We start from the raw sequence: 8,132 nt of genomic DNA, 5'->3' as shown, positions 1-8,132 counted from the left end.
TTTGCATATTGTTGATAGCATGGGAGTATGGGATTATTGTATGTGGAGGAAGTTTGTTGTTAATTGATTTGTTGCGAAGGTGAAGTGACTGTTGATTCTTTGTTGCTTGTTTATGTTTTGTTGTGCATGCATGGTCATAGATCATTGAAACCTACTCTTGTCCCTCTTAATTTTCATCTTGTATCCGTTGTTCATAACCCTAGAGGAAGAGGTAGTTCTAGTCAATCCATTCTATCAATGGAAGGACATAATGAGGACCATGTGGAGGACCTTGGTCACATAGACTAACATGGTATCCTCCGCCCCATTGTGCATCATGATAACATGCAAGTACCATTAGGCATGCCGAGGCCATTCATTCACCCACCACAACAAGAAGGCCAAGTTCAATTGGGAATGCCTAGGCTAATGTGTGCTCCACAACCTCCCATAGTTCAAAGCAATCAAAGTGCCCATGTTGCACCTCTAATTGTTAACCATCCCCTTACTTTAAGAGATCACTATATGCCTAATGAATATAATGCACCCACATATATTCAATTGCCACCATTTAGAGCACACCACTATGAAATCAAACCACAAACCATTCAAATGCTTCCTAACTATCATGGACTTCTAAGTGAAGAACCTTACAAGCATTTAGATGAGCTTCTTGAAGTATGTTCCACCGTGAGATACACGAACATGCCGAAAGAGGTCTTAAGGCTTAAACTTTTCCATTCACCTTTAAAGACAAGGCAAAATATTGGTTTAACAATCTTAGGCCTTTTTTAATATTTCTTGGGCAGAAATGCAACAAGAGTTTTTGAAGAAGTACTATCCGGTTTCTAAGACTAATGCTATGAGAACCTCAATTCGAGAGTTTTCACATGAGGATAGGGAAACGTTCCATGAGGCATGGGAAAGATTCAATGAATTGCTTAGGAAGTGTCCACATCATAACATGCCCAAATGGCAATTAGTTCAATATTTCTTTGAGAGTTTATCCGATAATTACAAGGGCATGGTTGATACTTCCATGGGTGTCTCTTACAGTGATAGGCATGAGGATGATGTGTGGCGTCTTTATGAGAGCATGAGTGAAAATTCTTTTTATCGAACTTTATCTTCTAAGAATGGTAGGAATTCAAGTGGAAGGAAGAGTGTTGGCTTACATCAAGTTGACCATTCCAATAAAATAGCCGCCAAGATGAAATCCTTATCTCAAAGGTTTGATCAATTCTTGATCATCGAAAACTCGGCAAATCAAGTATCTTCCATCCCTAACCATTCCCATCATGTGTCCAATGAATCATGTATGACTTGTTTAAGTGTTTTACATTCTACTTCCAATTTTCCTCATAGATATGTGCAAAGTGAGCATCATGAACAAGTCAATGCAGCTTTTGTTAATCAAGGGAACAATCCTTATGGCAATAACTATAATTCTAGTTGGAGGAATCACCCGATTTTCTCTTGGAGAAACCAAGGGGAAGGCTCAAACCCTTCCTAAGGTAGTTTTCAAGGAATGTATATTCCACCTCCAATACAAGGCCAAGGATCACAAGGATATAGACCATATCAATCTCAAGGAAATCAATTTTCTAATTCTCATTTTCCTAATCAACCATCATATTCTCAAGGAAATTCTAGGAATCCCACTTTTAAAGAGAAAGTTTTGACCGCTCTAGGCACCCTAGAGGCGAACACTCAATTGCTTCATTCTCATTCTCAATCCATTGCTAAGCTAGAAACCCAAGTAGGGCAAATAGCTAATACTTTAAATGCTAGAGAGAAAGGGAAAATGCCTTTAAATGCCCCACCAAAGCAACAATGTGTTGTGGAGACTCATTCCTCATCGGAAAGTCCTATAATAGAGCATGTCAATGCGGTGACAGCCTTGAGAAGTGGGAGAATCATTGACAACAAAGTAGGTGTGTCCAATGAAGAGAGTGAACCGGTGCAACCCAAAGTTGACACCCGTCCCGTTTCACATTTTATTCCTCCTTCATTGCATATGCATGACCATTCGAATGAGAAAATGTTGAAGAATGATTTGAAAAGCGATTTGAATACTGATTTGATGACAAGTGATTTGCAAAATAATTTCAAAACTTCTTGTGTTGAAGAGACTTCAAAGAAAATTTCTGAAAAGGTTTTTGAGCCAAGAGCTCCATTTCCGGATGCCTTAAAAGGATCCATTTTAAATGACAAGCAAAAGGACAAAACAAATGAAATTATAGATGTGTTTAGGTAAGTGAAAGTCAATCTTCCACTTTTGCATGTAATCAAGCAAATTCTGGCTTATGCTAAGTTTTTTAAAGACTTATGCACCCAAAAGAGGAAGAATAAAAGCCAAGCACCTAGGAAAGTGGTCTTAACTGAGCAAGTGAGCTCAATTTTGTAGCATAACACTCTTCCAAAGTTCAAAGACCCCAGTTCACCTACCACTTCATGCATCATTGGTGACCATGTCATTAATCGGGCTCTCCTTGACTTAGGAGCAAGTGTTAATCTTCTTCTATACTCGGTATATATCAAATTAAGCTTAGAAGACTTGAAACCGACGTCGATAGTTTTACAACTTACCGACTGATCCATCAAAAGGCCTAGGGGTATCATTGAGGACGTATTGATTAAAATTGATAAATTTTTCGTCCTCATTAATTTTGTTGTCATTGACACGGAACCGGTCCCGAATCCTAAGAGCCAAATTCCCGTTATCCTTCACCGTCCTTTCTTGGCAACCGCGAATGCCAACATTAATTTTAGGACGAGGATAATGAAGATCTCATTTGGACACATGAAGGTGAAGTTAAATATCTTCAATCCAAACCCCACTTCATTTGACAAGCATAAAGAAGTGAATGTTATAGAGAATTATCATGACCATGAATGTGAAGGAATAAAGTCTGTGTGAAACCAAAATTTCAAAAAGTTTATCTTCAACCCTGAATTCTAAGAAAGTTGTTTCAAAATCTTATTTTGAAAGGGCATGGAAGCCCAAAGATCATTTTGACCAAGGACCAAAAATTTCTTTTGAGCCTAATCCAACAAGTTCTCTAGGGAACCATTTGTTGGGTGGAGTTCAAAGTACTTATCACCACATTAAGGAGGGGATGCACTACAAGAGGTTTGATCCAGGCTAAAAGAGCCCAACGTCTTGCTAGAGACGTTAAAGACTAGTCCATTTTATAGGGTGTCACAACCCTACTCCTCCCTTATTTCTATTTTAAATTTCATTTCTTACGAAGTCTAGATATTTGCTTTAGGTTCATATACATTGCTAAGAACTGTGATTAGGATTGCATGCACTCTCATGTTGAAAATGGAATTTTGTTCCTATTCGATCGATCTCAAAAGTGGTTCAATCGATCGAACTCCATACCTGTATCTAACCTGCATCCAATTACCTCTTTGTCCAATCTTTCGAAGAAAACCTGCATATTTCAGCTCTTTGTCCCATCGTTCGAACTTGTTCCTAGATCAATCTTTAGTTCTTCGATCGATCCAACTTCATCTTGGAACGATCTGTAGTCTCAACACTTAGAAAAATTTTCAACCTGCATCCACCCTCTGCAAAAGGCCTCCCTGTCCCATCGTTCGAACATGTCTACAGATTTTTGCATGTTCGATCGATCTAACTCTTTTTGAGATCGATCTTGGAGAGATCGATCTCTGTTCTTTGATTTACTGTTTTGACTTTAAGTTTGACTTTTGTTTTGAATTTTAAATTTAAAAACTCCAAAAATATTTTATTCTGAATTAAAAAAAAAAAGGGTTTTCAAAGTTTTCAAAAAAACTTTTATTTTTTATTTTTGTCTATTATTTTTCAAAAATCCCAAAAATATTTTCTTTTCTTTTATTTTATTTTATATTTCAAAAATTTCAAAAAAAATAAATAAAATAATTCTTTTGTTATCTTTTCTTTTACTTAGTTTATTTTTATTTTATTTAGCTTTATTTTTCAAAAATAAAAATATATATATATTTTTGATTTTTAATTTTGAAAAATTCAAAAGCTTCAAAAACAATTTTGTCTTTTAGTGAGGAGAGATCAATACTAGTTCAATCGATCTAAGATTTCAGTTTGATCGATCAAACTGAAGAGGGAATGTTTTTAAAAATAGAAGCCAAGGGTTATTTTAGATCGATTCAAAGATCGATCCAAAAAACCCCTACCTTCCCCTCGCTACTGCAACCTTCCCTTCCATCTCCTGCGAGTGCTCCGGCGACTCTATCGTGCCCGAATCTCTCTCCTTCATCTCGGATCTCATATTTCATCTCTCTCCTTCAATCCACTTCTCTCTCGATTTTGGGTAAGATCTGAGATCCCACTTTTGATTCTGAGCTTATTCTTCATGCATAAATAATTTTTATGTTAGATCTATGATGTTATGATGATGATCTTGCCATTTTTGAAGCTTTGAACCTCTGTGTATATGTGTATATATATGTATATTTATCGTTTTAAATTTTTGGATTTAATTTTTGATTTTGAGGGTCACGGGCCAAGGAAAGTGACCAAATTTGTTGATTTGTTGTGTAGAGGGGCCCACGAGCTTGCTTGTGAGGCCCCCTTGCCATCCACATCACATATTTGTGACTTTTCGAATTTCACCTCACAGTTCGATCAATCGAACTTTTTCTCAGATCGATCTGTAATAGATCGATCTCACTTATTTAAGATCGATCGAACTTACATCGATCTCACATTTTTGTGATCGATCGAATTTCACAGATTTGCATCACACACTTCACACAACATCTTTTGTGATTTTATGCTATCTCATACATGTCAAATGCCTGTGTTTTCCATATTGGATGCATTTCGTACTTATATTGTCTAGCATGCCTCACATCATATCACTTATTCTTTGTCACTTGGATAGATTCATATTCCTTATCTATTTTGTCTATCTTATTTGACATACATGATTCTATAAACTGTGCTTTAATTCTTTATACTGGCACTGACTTCCTTTTTGAGTTTCCTTTTATTTTGCAGGCTATGGCTAGGGTCAAGACTGTTGTCCATGGACATTATCATCATAGAGTTAGGTGGAGATTAGACGACCAGGCAGGTCCATCTCACGTCTAGGACCCCATTCTTGAGCCAGAGCCCTCTTATATTTAGGTGGAGCCAGTAGAGCCTACTACAGCTCAGCCCCCATCTACTGACTTTAGAATACAGTCTTCGACTAAGGCATCTTCTTCACAAGTTGATGCTGAGGCTAAGCGCATACCATCTCTATCACCACCACTAGCTTAGCCAACCCAGGACTTAGACCATCCATTGGCAAGATACTGACGCCTTCAGGTGGCGCATGAGTCAGTCTTTGATATAGACTTCTTCTCCCGGTCTATTATTTCTAGTGCAACATATGATGACATAGACCGGAGGAGTACTTCAGCCATATTAGCCTTTGTTACATATCTAGTGTACCTGAGGTTGGTCCAGATGTTCTTCCAGAACCTCCAACCTTCCCCGAGTAACCTGAGGGAGCTGTAGACTACCATTGACGGCGACCCTATCAGTATCACTGTGGACACTCTATCCAGATCTTGCCGATGTCCACATATCTGCCCTTCTGATCTCGAGGCTATATATCCTACTCTATGGAGGCCTTCCTATGTCGACATGGCAGTGGCACTCACAGGTCACTATGCAGCTGGTGAGACTTTTGCCACGCGAACTTATCTACCAGACGACATATGGTTCTTCGATTCGGTTTTATTCTGAAATGTATTCATGGCCGGCCATAAGATACAGAGGCGCGATGACTATTTGATTGCTCTGTACGCCTTCTATACAGGGCATTGGCTATCCATTCATGTGCTCATCTGGAGCGTTATGATGAAGTTATATGTTGATCACATCAGCAAGGCCAAGCCCAAACGGGCTAAGTATCTCCCATTTAGCCATCTTATTACATAGATATTGCGAGACCAGTGTTATCCCTTCCAGCACTAGGAGCGTACTGAGGCTGGGGCCTGCTCATTTAAGAAGAAGGACTGGGATAAGAGCTACAAGGTTCTTGTTAAGAGTCTATAGGAGGACGCTGCAGAGGTAGCTGAGGAGCTTGAGATAGAGGAGATGGAGTAGGCAGCAGCTACAGTAGCAGTAGAGCAGGCGGCGGACGATATACCAGTCGATCCGGCGGCCATGCATATGGACATTGATTTAGAGCAGGCCGCAGAGGACCCAGAACATCACTCTCCATTTGGTTCACCCGTTCATGATAAGGAGCAAGCTCAAGATCATCATTCTCCCTATCCAGCAGCACCTGAGGCTCCAGTTCAGATACCCAACTTCGCAGAATGTCTTCAGACTTTTGAGGATGGCATGATTTCCATCCCGGCTGATATTGCTTCACTCCGTACGGATGTCATAGCCGTATTACGAGATCTATCTAGAGACATCCACGGAGCACGCCCTGCCCGTCTTACCTCCTCTTCATGATTTTTATATCTCCTTCTCATTTTATATCTGTGATTTGATTGTTATATTTCTGATACTATTATTTTTTAGGCCAGTCTGTCGGCCCTATTACTGCAATGTACCATATATTATTCTTATTTTATACATGCTTTGTTTTTGGATGTCATATTGTCTATTGATATATCTATCTATTTGACTCCATCAGGTGCATTCTAATGACTTCAGTAAGAAAGAGTGTTGCCCAAATTTTCAAGACCGCCCTTTTTCTCCTCTCATTACTTTATTTGACTATCCTATTTACACTTATATGTCCACTGTGCACTGTTATTATCCTTTTTTTTATCTGATGAGTTTTATCTTAGTGCCATCTTTTCAGGACCATAGTTAATCCCAAGTTTAGGGGGGGGGGGGGCTATGGCACTTACTTTGGATACTTGTGTCTCGCCTATTCTTTGCTTAGCTGCACTGGTATACTTTTTCCTTTGTTCTCTTTGCACATTGAGGACACTGTGCTATTTAAGTTTGGGGGGGTAATAGTGTTAATTGCAGTATTTGCTTTAACTTTAACATTTTGAGCAGGACTTGTGTATTTGAGGGATAATTTATGATTGGTCCATAACTAGCTCTGATTTTGATCTTTTGAGGACTATATTGCTTAAAATTTAAAAATTGCTTGACTTGAGAGTCCAATACTCCTTGTATGCCGTGTGGATGCCATTTAGGAGTAAATTTTTCGAAAAATTGATATCTTGTTTGCACTTGTGGTCCACATCATTCTGATTTTGTGATTGTTTTGAGATTAACTCTAGGATTCTACACTAGCACAGGCGCACACTAGTATTCATTTGTGGGGTACATGCTTTGTTGATTATTGAATTGGTTATATCCTAATTGAGCTAGTAGTGTATTGAAAGCTTTCATTTTGATAAAGGTGGATAACAAATCCTTTTCATTGAGTAGCCGGGATTCTAGCCTCATCAAGCATTGAACTTCTCACACCGAAAGGTGGAGGGCCCAGACTCTAGGTTAATAATTGAACTTGTTTATTAAAAAAAATAAAATAAAATAAGTAAGAAGAAGAAGAAGAAAAAGTTACAAAAGCAATAAAAAAGTGAGGACTTCTCCCAAAAGGTAAGAAGTAGGAAATGATTAGATCGAGGTTGCTTTGATTTGTAGCCTAGTTGATTTGAGCTTGTAAGTCCTTAGGTGTGACAACCCTAGTTTTTAAGCCAGCGTGTCCTGTGATGAACCGTAAGGATGATCCGATAACGGATCCAAAATGCGGAAGCAAACACAAAAAACAAGACTCTAAGAAGTCAAAGTGACCTTCTATGAGGACGTGGAACTCAATGAGAACTGATGTGGAAGCAAAAGATCAAAAATATGACAAATAAGCCCCTAGGGGCAAAATGGTCATTTTTAAAAACTGTGGATTCGGGTGCCACCAAGCACACCGCCGAAAGACAACAAAAAACTAATCAAGATGGACTCAAGAATCACCTGATTCGGAGTCTGGACGAAGGAGAAACAACATGACAAAGAAAAGCGAGCAATTAAGGCTAAAAGGGTAAATTGGTAATTATACAGGAAGATCTGGATGTAACCGAGCACTTCGTTGGAAAGACAACGAAAAATTAGTCAAGTTCAAAAAAAAGTTCATTCGATTTGGAGTCCGGACGAGGGACAAACGAGTGTTTGAAGTTGAGACGTC

The 8,132-nt window shown here is 38.7% G+C and overlaps 1 non-coding gene across 1 annotated transcript; it reads right to left on the bottom strand.

Moving 5' to 3' along the window:
• Positions 1 to 836: 836 nt before the first annotated feature.
• LOC132275615 (small nucleolar RNA R71) lies at positions 837 to 945 on the bottom strand. The gene has a single exon (XR_009470688.1). It is a non-coding gene; the product is annotated as a small nucleolar RNA R71 (small nucleolar RNA).
• Positions 946 to 8,132: the final 7,187 nt, after the last annotated feature.

Source organism: Cornus florida, unplaced genomic scaffold (assembly GCF_030987335.1).
Source record: "Cornus florida cultivar Cherokee Brave unplaced genomic scaffold, ASM3098733v1 CherokeeBrave_3.0.0_Hap2_Chr09, whole genome shotgun sequence".
In the NCBI taxonomy this organism is placed as follows: Eukaryota; Viridiplantae; Streptophyta; class Magnoliopsida; order Cornales; family Cornaceae; genus Cornus; species Cornus florida.
This window is presented reverse-complemented; position numbering and strand designations above follow the sequence as displayed.